At 41.4% G+C, this 13,934-nt stretch overlaps 1 protein-coding gene across 1 annotated transcript in view; it reads right to left on the reverse strand.

Moving 5' to 3' along the window:
• The window catches only part of LOC115439650 (alpha-tectorin-like), an 83,453-nt gene that overhangs the window by 15,758 nt on the left and 53,761 nt on the right, over window positions 1-13,934 (reverse strand). The gene's annotated exons all lie outside the window — the stretch shown is intronic.

Raw genomic sequence — 13,934 nt, forward strand, 5'->3', positions numbered from 1 at the left:
CAGGTGACTACCTCATGAAGAAGAATGCCAAGAATGTACAAAGCACTAATAAAAGCAAAGAGTGGCTATTTTGTAGAATCTAAAATATAAAACATGTTTGGAGTTATGTTACACTTTTTAAAAACTACATAATTCCATATGTGTTCATTCATAGATCTGATGCCTTCAGTGAGAATCTACAATGTAAATAGTTGTGAAAATAAAGAAAAACCAGGTGAGTCCAACTTTTGACTGGTAGTGTATTTGGATGAAAGTTACGTTATTCTACATTGCATTTGTATGTACAATTTATCACAAAAAATGTCTGACTATAACTGTGCAACAGCACAACAAGAAAGAGAAAGAATAAGGATCGGCTGAATTATTGACACTGTTTTTCAAAACCTAAATTTACAAATCATAAGATTAACAGCAGAATTTGTGATTTGTATGAACAGTTTTGAAAAGGTTAAGGTAATGTGTTACATTTCTCCCAAACACACACATGAAAAAACTCAACTTATGGATGGAGGTTGCAAATTGGGAAAACAACAAAACAAAGTGCACAAAAACCATGAGAAGGGGTCAAACAAATAAAGGGCCCTTTTAGGGGTTCTAAAAGGAGACTGAAAATACTATTTACAATCACCCACTGAGTCTATCACAGAGAGAGATCAAACAAAAACATGGGCCTTAAACAATATTTAAAATGGGAGTCAGTGGTCAGGATGGGGGGGGGGATACCTGAGGTGGGAGGGACAATCTCCTTTTAGAATTCAACTGACCAATTACAGCCAGGTGAGGAGAAACATGACAGGTGCACCTGATAAATACTAACAACCTGTGGACAAGATCCAACCAAGAAAGAAAACTACTGTGGTGTTAGGATCGTGTGTGTGTGTGTGTGTGTGTGTGTGTGTGTGTGTGTGTTTCAGGGTGGAGCAGGTCCAGGTGCAGCTGGTTTGTAATGGTCTCAGCTGCTCTTCATCAGCCAATCAGAGGGGACGGTTTATCCGCTCCTCTGACCGACACTCTGCATCAGTTCGTTTCAGCTATGGTAGCTATAGTCTGACTGCTATCCTCTTGTAAATGTACAGTTTCGGTATTCTAACCACTATCTGTGTATTCTCAGATCCAGAACCTCTGTCCGACTACATTGCCGACCCGACTAGCCCCGTGCCTCTGCTGATCCACCCGCCTCCACTACCAACCCACAGTCTGGAGCCTCAACCCTGAAGCCACACCTAGTTTTTCCCTGTTCTAAAGAATTGTGCTCTTCATATCCTGCGTTCTTCTCTGGAAGAGCTGTTTTCCTTTTGCCCTGAAGTCATTAAAAAGGGTGTAGCCAACCTTTGAGTTTCGTTCTGCCTCTTTGGATCCAGTCCACCTTTTTTAACTTAACATGTGGTATCTGTGTCTGGAACCAATGACACTGAAAAGATGGGAACTCACTAAATCCATACCAGTCAACAATAATAGTTGACAGTAAGCCTCTCTCTTGTCCACCCCTCTACCATGTGTCATTGTGGGATGTTCTGGAAAAGACAGAACACAGAGTCAGTGAAAACCTGTTTATAGACATATGATTTATAGACATATAGACATGTTAAAAATAACAAACGGTAGTTTCACGTGACTTTGCAGTTTACATGTATATGTCCCACTGTGGGTTAGGGTTAGTGGTGCAGTGGATAGCACTGGTGCCTCACAGACAGAAGGTCCTGGGTTCGATTCTACCACCAGTCAACAGGGGTTCTCTCCAGGTACTCCGGCTTCCTTCCACCATCCAAACACATGCACTGATAGGTTAATTGGTTAATCTAAATCACTCATAGGTGTGAATGTGAGAGTCATCGTTTGTCGTCTCTATATGTTCAGCCCTGTGATGAACTGGCAAAATGTCCAGGGTGAACCTTCGCCCCTAAGTAGCTGGGATAGGCTCCAAGCGACCTAGTGAGGATAAAGTGGGTTCAGAAAATGAATGAATGAATGAATTGTTAGTGATTCCCTCCTAAATGTGTGCGAGTGTTTCCCGCCACACTAATGGCGGCAAATTCAAATGGAATGTACATGTTTTAATATTTAGTGTCTAATGTGGCTTTGAAAGGGCCAAAGGCCTTGGGGGATCCCACCAGGAAACCAGAGGGAAGAGAACTGAGGACAGATTTGATAAAATGGCAGAATGGTATGAATTTTTGAAAAAAAACTAGGCATTGTGGTGACCTTTAACCTACAACATGACCTTGACATTAAACTTTTCAAAGTACAAAGTACTCTTACGATACAATATGGCACTTACAAGATCATTAAAAAGCCCATCATGAACATATTTATACTTTGCACTGGACAAAAGAGTGGAGACGCTGTGAAAGTTGCGATTTTCAGAGTTAAAAAAGTAATTTTCGGGGTGGGGGGGTTTTGGATGAAAATTAAAAAAAAAAAAAAATTACACAGGAGTGCTTAGAACATCTTGTTGCATCAGAAAATCAGGGCCAATGTGGTATTTGATATTAAGCCCCCCCCCCCCCCCCCCCCCCAATATAATATGAGAGAAAAAAAATCAGCAATCAACATTTTAAGATTAACATGTGAAAAGTCTTTGAAAGAAAAGAAGTTTTCCAACATTTTGATGTATAAATTGTTGAAATCCCAGAAATGTGAGAGTTATGAAGAGTTGTTTCTAGATTTTCTACCATAAAATCTAACCCTCTCCACTCTAAGTTAGAGTGAGAGGATTTCAGCCAATCAGCTGTCAGCATTCTGTTCCCTACGGTGGTCGACAGGTGCAAATGCGCTTCATATACAGAAATCATTTTCATATTAAAACGCCCTGCATATATCAAAATAAATGCTAGAGGAAAACGCTGCATAAACAGGAATGTGCTGCAAAAACAGAAAAGCGCTGCAAATGTGGAAACGTGCTGTAAGAAAAGAGCACTGCAGAAACTAAAATAAATGCAAGAAGAAAACACTGCATATCCACTCACACAACAGAGGTGCTCCAGGCCTCCAGGGGCAGCGCTGAGTTTTGACCCGAGAAACAGACAATGGTGAGAAGAACAGTTTATGGTGGAGGGTCTTCATAATAAAGATTAAGACCAAATGTAAAAAATTAAAACAAAAACAAACAAAAAAAATGTACCTTTACGTCTCTGTGTGCTCTCTCACGACAAACATCACTTCAATCCTTCCACCATATACTGTTCTTCTCGCCATTGTCTGTTTCTCGGGTGAAAACTCAGCGCTGCCCCTGGAAGCCTGGAACACTTCTGCTGTGTGAGTGGATATGCAGCATTTTCTTCTTGCATTTGTTTTAGTTTCACCGGTACCATGAGAAACATCTCTGACATTTCTCACTCCCCCAAAACACATAAATGAGTGGACTTTTTCTTGCAGTGTATGCAACATCATACATTATTAATACCTCTGTAAATCAATTAAATTAACATAAAAAGAACTGTTTTTAGTCATCAGTCCCTTCTGAATTTACAAAGGTGAGGAAGCAGGACTAAACTTGTTGTTAAGTACCAGATGCATGTAACCTGCATTAAACATACACGTACCTTATCTACTTTTATATGAACTAGTTCTACTAACTACATGTTGCACATGGATACAAAACTATATTTGCATTTTACACCATTCCATATTATTGTGTACATACTGTATTCTGTTATCACATCACTAAATAAGCATGCACGGGTGAATGAATGAGGAAGTAGTCTTCACAGAAATTCCCCTTCTGGGAAGCCTCTTTAAGTAGGCCACTTCATGTGTCAGCTTTGCACGTGCGACCTTGTCAATAACTTCAAGGTCTTAGGCGTCCATATTTCTTATTCACTCTCCTAGTTTCTTCACATGAACAGCGTCATCACAAAAGCACACCAGAGACTATTCTTTCTGAGATGTCTGTTAAAATATGGTATGTCAACAAAAACACTCATCACCTTTTAACGCAGCACAATAGAAAGTCTCCTGACTGGCAGTATATTGGTAGGGTTTGGGAATATTACATCACACGACCACACACTCCTGATCGGAACAGTAAAATTGGCATCTAAAATCATTGGAGCACCATTATTACCGTCACTACAGGACATCTACACAAACCACAGCAGGAAAAAGGCTCTGGGCACCATACGTACAGGACACATGCCATCCCATACACAGTCTCTTTTATTATCTACTGTCAGGAAGGCGCTTACAAAGCAGCAAAACCTGGACTACTCGCTTCAGAGACAGCTTTTTTCCTCAGGCAACACAACTGCTGAACAGCAACTCAGCCAGAAGGAGGTAGCTGGAAAACTGCTGCCTGATTTATAGCTTTTATAATTATACTTATTTATTTTGTGTTTTTGTATTACAATAGGAGGGCTAATGCTATTTATTGTTAAGTATTGTTATTGTTGCTGTGATTGTTATTGTTATTTGTTTATTTATTTTTTATTACTGGGTGGAGAGAGAGCCAGGGCACACTGTTTGATTGCCATGGTACTTGTACCCTGAACATATATGACAAATAAACTTGAAACTTGAAACAATTTGTTCAAAAACATGGGTTGATTTTGTAAACGGAAAAAGAGACTGCAGACCCTTACATTATATCCACAACACTAAGTAATTCCACTGTGATATAAATACACTAATAGAAACACATATTTTAATAGATCCTGACCCTTAAAATTATATTTCTTAGCTGGAATAGGATGGATGTGATTTCAGTGTTAAAAATGTAAGTACTATTTTAAGACTAAGAATGAAAAAGGACTGAAAAAGTCTGTGCAAAAAAAACAAACAAATCTGAAGTTACTGTGTTCAAAACTAAGGAATAAGTGAAAATGAAAATATAATGAAACTTCCTGAATCATACAGGGTGGAGAAACAAAATTTACAATATTTTGAGGCAGGGATTGAAAGACAGTGTATGACCAATTAGTTTATTGAAAGTCATGAGAATTTATTTGCCACAAGAAAATGTACATAATAGAAAATGTTTTTATTCTATGTGTCCTCCTTCTTTCTCAATAACTGCCTTCACACGCTTCCTGAAACTTGTGCAAGTGTTCCTCAAATATGCGGGTGACAACTTCTCCCATTCTTCTTTAATAGTATCTTCCAGACTTTCTCATGCTAGTTCAGCTAGTTTTGCTCATAGTCATTCTCTTCTTTACATTATAAATAGTCTTTATGGACACTCCAACTATTTTTGAAATCTCCTTTGGTGTGACGAGTGCATTCAGCAAATCACACACTCTTTGACGTTTGCTTTCCTGATTGCTCATATGGGCAAAAGTTTCTGAAAAGGTATGGATAATAGTGTTAGGTATGATTATGACATCAATATATGTTTGGTTTCAAAACAATTGACGTAGTGCCTGCTGAGAAAAAACAACTAAATGTTCATTGTAAATTTTGCTTCCCCACCCTGTATCTCTCGATCAATGTGTTTGTCATGTTCAAGGCCTTCACTGTGTTCAATTCCAAGAAAATCACAAAAAGTTACTCTATCTCTCAACTAGAACAAAAATTCTGGGATTCGGGTAGATGCAGATCCAATTACACGGAACAAACACTTATTGTATAAACTTTCTCAAGTCATAATGCACTGTAGTTTTTGAGTGACAGATGTAGATATCATTCATAACAGTGTACGTGTGTACCTGTGTATCTAATTACAGATGAAAGTGCAGCTTAGAGGCAGACACTGTCATAGATGGTGTGACAGGTGTTATTTATTTAATAATCTCTTTTAGCTTGAGAAGTAACCCTACGTGTCCGTCTTCCTCGGAGCCAGATGACATTAACACAAAAACATAAGGGCATCAAGGTTATGTCTTCATCGGGGTTTGTCTGTTTGTCTGCTGGCAAAATAACTCAAAAAGTTATGGATGGATTTGGATCAAATTTTCAGGAAATATTGATACTGGCACAAGGAATAAATTATTAAATTTCAGTGGTGATTGGGGAGGGGGGACTGATCTGCCTTGGTGGAGGTCTGCGCTCTGCGAGTGCTTTTATAGTTACTTCATCCATTCAGTGATTTATGCATTTTAATGCTATTAACAAACCAGCCTGCAACTAAAATTATCATCCCAATCATTAAAATCAAATAAAAATCAAATAAATACTAATTAAATCAAATAAAAATGATAATAATCACCTACAGATTGTAAAGTACTATAACTAAGTTCTCTCATCATGAAAACAACAAGAACTCACAAATGAAACCACAGCAAATACAAGAAAATATGCAAGTGATGGAATTACTGGTAGAGTCACGATAGCATTTTTGTTTTGATAAGTCATGGAATGTGGACAGATTGTGCACAGGCTCTTGACACACTTAGCGATTGGCAGATAAACCCAGGTGGCCCGACAGTATTTCACTTAAGAAAACAGACAGCACAAAACAAATCTGATCAGATTGCATTGTACTAAAAGTTGTTGAAATCTACCCCAAATGCACACAGTGTGATATGAATATCAACAATACAACAACTGATGATTATATTGCTTACTGTAAAGTGCATTGTTTGAAATGCAACTGCATATTGTCATGAAAAGTTCTAAATGAAAGAATTAAACCCCGATGATAAGAGTAATTGAGTGAGTAACACACTACAACAAAGAAACTATTATGTGTGTGCATGATAAAGCTGTCTGAGGATTTTTTTTTTTTTTTTTGTGCTTTATGTGCTCTGGCTGAAGGATTTTAATTAAATTAAATCTATGTATCTGGATGTGTCACTTGTCAAGATTCCACTTCCGTGCAGAGTCCTGAGACTCCCTTGGGTGTGTGTGCTCTCATTCCTCTGTGAGGTTATGTTTTTTTAAGAAAACCTGGTCAACAAGCATGCATACCAGAATGGAACTCTTTCGATATCCAGTTATGGACATGACAGATAGTTCCGTCTGTCTAGTTTTCAACACTCACATAAAAAATATCTCACGTGCATAAGAAGCAAGTCCAGTTGGGACATTATATTCACTGAGGATTTACATGTTTAACAGTGAGATTATATTTGTCCTTACATTGTTTAACCGTGAAATCCTAAAAAAGAAAGTTTTTGAATATGTTTTTTTTTTCATTCAGTCAGATTGTAACACCTCAGTACCACATGATTTTGTAAACAGATTTTTTTACACCACAATAAGACTTGAGATGATAATTACACCAAAGACAGAGGGAAAAAAGGACTATAGTGAACAGCACCAATAAATAAATCAATAGAATTTAAGACATCATCACAATAATCATTAAAAATAAATATATTAAAAACAGATGAGGAAAGATACAAACACAAGAAACAAAACAAAAATGCAAGGAAAATACTACAAAGCTATGTTCTTGATAAGTGTATATAAATGACTGCAGGGGTGTCTGTTTGGAGATGTCATTATTAATCACAACATTTAGAGAGAAGAAATTATTATTCACACAAACTGCTGCTGAACTTCACCAGGATCACCAGTGGATGCATGGAAATATAATTGAAATGTTTAAAACAATATTGCAAAAAAAAAAAAAAAAAAAAAAAAATATTGTTTATTTCATAAAATGTATACCCCCCACCCCATGCAGAGTGCATAGCATATTAAAAAGTTCAAGAAATCAAACAAATCAAATACTGTGCTGATCACTACTTAAATACCCATTCATGAATGTGTTGTACTTAATAGAAGAGAATAGGCTTTATTGTCATTGTGTGTACACTGAAATTAAGATTGCTACTCCAGTCAGTGCAACAATATAAAAAACAACAATATTTCAGAAAAAAGAATATACCCAGAAGTCTTAACACCTCCCACTTGGCCGACTGATCAGGAGATCCAAGGAGGCCACAATAATCACAACAGTTACTTGAGTCTTTAAATGGACTCTTGTTGCTTTAGTTAGTGGGTAACCCTGGGAGGCAACTGAGTGGTTCAAGGGCAAACCTACACTCAATAGGAGGAAAGGTGGTGGAGCCTACCTCCTTAGTTAGCCTTTGTACTCATGTTCTAACTCATGGAAGCATTTGGACTACTGAAGAGCACTTTAACTTTGAAAGGTCACTTTATTCTGAAAGACACTTTAGATTCCATGTAGCTACTAAGGCTGGACTTTAAGTCCACGAGTTCCCTTTGATGTCCACTTAAAGACTCAAGTAACTGTTGTGATTATTGTGGCCTCCTTGGATCTCCTGATCAGTCGGCCAAGTGGGAGGTGTTAAGACTTCTGGGTGAAACGACAAAGCTGTTAAGACTGAGTAAATGGGTTTAAAAAACTTCACTGTTGAAAATTGTACTTGTTTGGTTTCTTTAAATTTCTTTATGTGTTTACATATTTTTGTCTAATTTTGTTAATAATAGTAATGTTTATATTATGGTAAATTAAGTGTGACAGTTTATATTTATGAGCAGGCGGGGTTGCCTGAGGTTATATATGGCGGCTGTGGCCCATTCTAATCAACCTATTCATTGATCTGTTCGCCATCGGCAAAAGCACACAGCCCATTGGTATGTAACAAACGCTATCAGCTAATGTAGACTGCTAAGGGTGTTTAATCGTTAATAGATGCTTGTGTATGTTTTCATTTGTCTTGTTAAGTTAGCGTTACTTTACAGTGGAAGAATGTTTGTGTTTGTTTAACTATGAGTTGCGGGAATGCGGAAGTTCGGCTGTGGCGTGAGTGCCAATTATCAATGCTAACCGTATCTTACGTTACCTTAAATATTCTTTAAGTTAATGATCCTGGCGACTGCCATAGTAAACTCCGTAGTAAGCGACGTTTAATTCTTAGTCTGTAACAATGTCGCGCTGCGGCGCATTTTGGCTTTGTTTACGTTGTGGTCGGCATGTGTAGTTATTAGCCCATGAGCTCCCATTCATAAAAAGGGCTACGGTGGCGCTACGGTGGCGCTACGGTGGCGCTTGGGTGCGCTTTGCGCATGCTCCAAGGACACTAAGCCTTCTGGGTAATGTAGTTTCCAGGGTAATATAGTCACTGTTGTTATTAGTCTAATGTGTTTTGTCTTTTAAGTCTGTTTGTCATTTGAGAGATGACTTTGTTTGCTTGATGTTGTGTTTTATGTGTGAAGAGTGCATTGTAATTATGAATTTCTATGTGTTTGTTTTTATTCAAAGGTTTATGACCTGTGATAATTCCTGTGAAGAACAAAAAATAAATTCAGCAAGAAAAGGATAAACACGAGTTGTAACATTGTGTGCTGTCTGTCCAGCCTTTTCGGAGGGCTAAAAATTTTGAAAAGTCCGAACAGTCATAAACCACGGACAGAAAACCTTAAAGAAAGGACAAAGCCCGAAGAACAGAATTATATCTAAGAGACTGCTGAATTAATCTGACTGAGCTAACAGCCCATCCACAAAGCTGTTTGATCATCTGCTAACCTGCTGGCTGAGAAATAAATGAGCAAAAGCCCAATAAGGGCAGAAGAATTATCTGAACCTAGGTGGCACTAAAAGCTTGTATTCTGAGTAAAAGCAGAAAAAGGGTGCAAGATGGCAGCAACAGAGGAGGCGCTGGAGAAGCTAAAGCAGAAGCATTCAGCTGCTCAGACCATGTTCACCAAAAGAGCCAATCACCTCACCTCCAGAGCCGATGCTCTTAGAGAAAACGACATGATAAATGAATGGAGGAACTTTCAAAAGGAGCACTCCAGAGTCAGAGATGCAGGGTTTGAATATACAACGGCCCTGATAGAAGCAAACGTCGAAAAAGCCACAGAAAAGGCAGAAAGTATCGACGAGAAAACAGCAGACTGCGACCGTAAGTTTGATGAAGTTGAGCAGATAGTCCTAATGAGCTTCTGGTCAAGGTTTGCTGAGGAGGGAATTATCACTCTCGCTAAAGAGGCTGAATCAGCCATGGATCAGGCTGAGGCAACCGACCGTCGACAGACAACCAGAAGGCAGCGTGAGCTCATGAATAGAAGCCTGGAGCGGGAGATCTTCGAGCTTGAAAATGAGCTGAGTAAATGGATTGACTTGATTCCCAGATCCAAGCTAACAGAATCAAGAGACCGTATAAGGAAACTGAAGAGGAGACGTGAGAAACTGTGGGATGAGTGGGTATGGCAAAGCAGTACTCGAGGTTCGGATCAGTCCGGCGATGAAGAGGAGGAGCCAGATGTCAAAGTGGAGCGAAATCAAGTTGGAGAGCAGAGCAAGACCCGTGAACAAGCAACGGCTGTTGGTGCTCAACCTAATCCTGATCCGTTCTACTCCGTAGAGACACAAGCCCCTGTAGTCGGCGTCCAGCCTAGCTTGCCCAGTGCACTCCCCGATCTCAGCTATCGTGCACTTCCACATCCTGTGAGCTCATCACCTGGGACTTTCAACGCACCACAAGGTGGCCCAGACATGAACCCCGGAGCATATAACTTCAGACCTCTAATTAGCCTTGAGCGAGCACGCCTGCCCATGTTTTCCGGTAACATCAGGGACTACTACCGCTGGAAAGCTGAATGGGAGGACCTGGAGCGGCTGGGAAACCCACACAGATTGGAGAACGTGAGGAAGTTCCACCTTCTAGGCAGCCTAGATGAGAAAGTCAGGAGGGACCTCGCATTGTCCAGCTGCAGTTCCGTCAACGATGTGTTCAGGCTCCTTGACAACAGGTACGGGAACAAGCCAAAAATAGTGCTGCTGATTTCAAAAGAAGTGCAAGGACTTCCCCCCATCAAAGGAAACAACCCTAGAAAGGCAATTGAACTGATCCAAGCTATAGAGAGAGCACTGCGTGATCTCCAAATCTTGGGGGAGGAAGATGCAGTGAAAAATCGAGTGGTGGCTCAGTCAATTGAGAGCAAGCTATCCGATTCTCTTAAAGAAAAGTGGTTAACATACAAGAATGATCCTGCAAGCGGCTTTTCATCACGCACCCACTTTGATTGTCTACTGCAATACCTGAAGAGGCAGGAGGACATTCTCGAGGAGTTAGATCAGCTGCAACCCACTTCAGAGAATATGCCTGAGAGGTTTAATGGAAATAGAAAAGAAAAAAGAGCATTCACCAAAGCCACATTGGGAAACACCCAAAAGAACTCACAACCAAATTCATGCATCACGTGTGGTGACAGTGAGCATGCAGGTAGACTATTCGCCTGCAAAGTCTTCAAGAAGCTTAACCTGTCAAGTAAGAAAGCTCAGCTAAGGAAAGCAGGAGCATGCTTCAAGTGTTTGTGCCTTCATGGTGAAGCTAACAGTTGCACCCCAAAGTATCTTTGCTCAAAGGATGACTGCCGAAAAGGGGGGTCTTCAGACCACAACTACCTCCTCTGCCCAAAACCACAGATCAGGAAAAAGGATCAAAAGAGTGGAGAGCAGGGTGACATAAAAGTGGAGAAAAGAGGATTTGGACTGACTGACAAACAAGAAGAGCTCCTAGCCAAACTCCCTCCAGAGCTGAAAGCAGAGTTTAAAGAAGCTTTCTCAAATAAAGTATCAACCACAGTGTGCACCAGCACTGGCTGCGATCCAAAAGAGTACCCAGTCATAATGATGCTACAAGAGGTGACAACAAACTCGGGCCAGATAGTTGGTGCACTGATTGACCTCGCATCGGATACAAATTATATCTTGCATGAAGCCGCCAGACGTCTCAACCTGAATGGAGATGACATTAAGTTGATTGTCCAAGGAGTTGGAGGGATGGAGAAGGCAGTTTCTACCAAAAGGTATGCTCTGAGGTTGAGAGTAAAAACCCCCAAAGGTACAGTCACAGAGCACAAACTTCTCTGTTACGGCCTGGAAAACATCGCTAAGGTGAACCAAGCAGTCACACCACAGCAACTACGGAAATTTTTCCCTGATGTTGCAGCCAAGGATTTGGTCCGCCCCAATAAGATTGATCTCCTAATTAGTCACAGGGAGGGTCGCCTGGTCCCACAACCAACCAAAGTGGAGGGAGACCTTGTCCTCTGGGATGGTCCCCTGGGTAAAACTGTCGGTGGTACGCATCCTAACCTCTTCGAAGATATAGACCTAGTAGTGCATTGGTCTGAAACCCACTTCGCAAGGTCAATGAGAACAGCTTCCAGAGCGTACAGAGAGATCCTTGTGAACCCGGCAGGACCTAGAGAAGCCCAAGTAGAACATGGAGAAGCAATCCTGCGTAGTACTGCAACTACCAGCAAAGAAATTTTTGAGTGGTTCGAGTGGGACAGTGTCGGCGCCGCATGTGAACCTCAATGTGGTGGCTGTAGGTGTGGTAGGTGTCCCCCTGGAGGCAAAGAAATGACTCTAGGAGAGGAAAGAGACCTAGAGAAGATCAAAGAATGCCTCACCTATGTGCAAGCAGATAAGCATAGTGCCTTCCCTCACTGGGATGCATCCTACCCTTGGAAAGGAGACCTTGTGACCCTACCTGATAATCGTTGTGCAGTAGAGGCCACCTTCCTGAACACGGAGAAACGTCTCGGGAGGGAGTTGGAGTGGAAGGCTGCATACAGGGAGCAAATTCATGAGATGGTCTCGAGGGGAGCTGCAGCTAAACTCACCAAAGAGGAGATGGACAGCTGGAAGGGACCGAAGTGGTATATCAGTCACCTAGTTGCACCTAATCCTCACTCAATTACTACACCTGTCAGAATTGTATGGAACAGTAGCCAAGAGTTCCGGGGGGTGAGTTTAAATGACCTCCTGCACAAGGGTCCAGACGTCCTCAATTCAATCAGAGGAGTTCTCCTGAGGTTCAGGAGTGGGTTGTATGCTGCCCTAGGTGATGTGAGGAAGATGTACAACTCCGTGTGGCTTAAAGACAAAGAAGTCCATCTTCATCGCTTCCTCTGGAGAGACAACCCAGAGGATGAAATTGAAGTCTTTGCTCAGGGTAAACATCGGTGACAAACCTGCGGGCTGTATCGCTCAGGTTGCAATGAGAGAAACTGCAAACCTGCCCCAGTTTGCTGCCATGGTTGAAGAGCGCCGGGTTCTGATGGAAGACAGTTATGTCGACGACATCTTGACATCCTGCAATGACCTCAAGACACTGGTAAAGATTACCAAAGGAGTGGAAAAGATCTTGGAAGCCGGGGGCTTTTCCCTCAAGCCGTGGGTCTTGTCTGGCCAAAGTGGGAGGTCTGGAGCTGCAGTCAACCCCAGTAACAGTGAAAAAACTGCAACTATGCCCAAAACTCTGGTGTTACCCAATCAAATGCAGGATGAAGAAAACAAAGCACTAGGAGTTGGCTACGAACCAGAGACTGACAAACTTCACGTAATGACATCCATCAACTTCTCAAAAAAGCGAGGCAAAATGAGGTTGGAACGTGACTTATGCGAGCAAGACGTCAGAAGCAACACTCCAAATCCCTTGACTCGTCGAATGCTGTTAAGCCAGATTGCTGGTTTTTATGATCCTATCGGCCTAGCCACACCTGCTAAGCAGAAAGGAGTAATGCTGGTAAGGGAGTCCTACCAAGAAGCGGGTAAAGGCAACCCAGGTAAAGACACATGGGATGACCCGCTCTCTCCAAAACTCCGGGAGGCCTCCATAAGACTCTTCGAGGAGTATGTGAGGCTTGGCCAGATCAGATTCGAGAGAAGTCTCACACCGCCAGGAGCCATAGGCAGCCCACTGGGAGTCACGTTTTCAGATGGGAGTGAAGCTTCCTATGGTGCCGTACTCTACCTCAGATGGGAGACACAGAATGGAGTTGTCGTGAAACTGGTCGAGTCAAAGGCCAAACTCAGTCCATTAAACCAGAAAGGGGATGTGATTAAGGCAGAGTTATGCGGCGCAGTCTTCGCAGTTCGTCTGAAAAAGTACTTTGAGAAGCACTGCCGCATTGAGGTCGCACATTGGGTCCACTTTGTGGACAGTCAAACAATCCTGGGAGCGATCCAGAAAGATAGTTATGGCTACCAGACCTTCTTCGCGAATCGCATCGGAGAAATCCAGAAGGCAGGACCAGTAGAAAACTGGAGGTGGGTTGAGGGTGGCCTTAACATA

Source organism: Sphaeramia orbicularis, chromosome 19, assembly GCF_902148855.1.
Source record: "Sphaeramia orbicularis chromosome 19, fSphaOr1.1, whole genome shotgun sequence".
In the NCBI taxonomy this organism is placed as follows: domain Eukaryota; kingdom Metazoa; phylum Chordata; class Actinopteri; order Kurtiformes; family Apogonidae; genus Sphaeramia; species Sphaeramia orbicularis.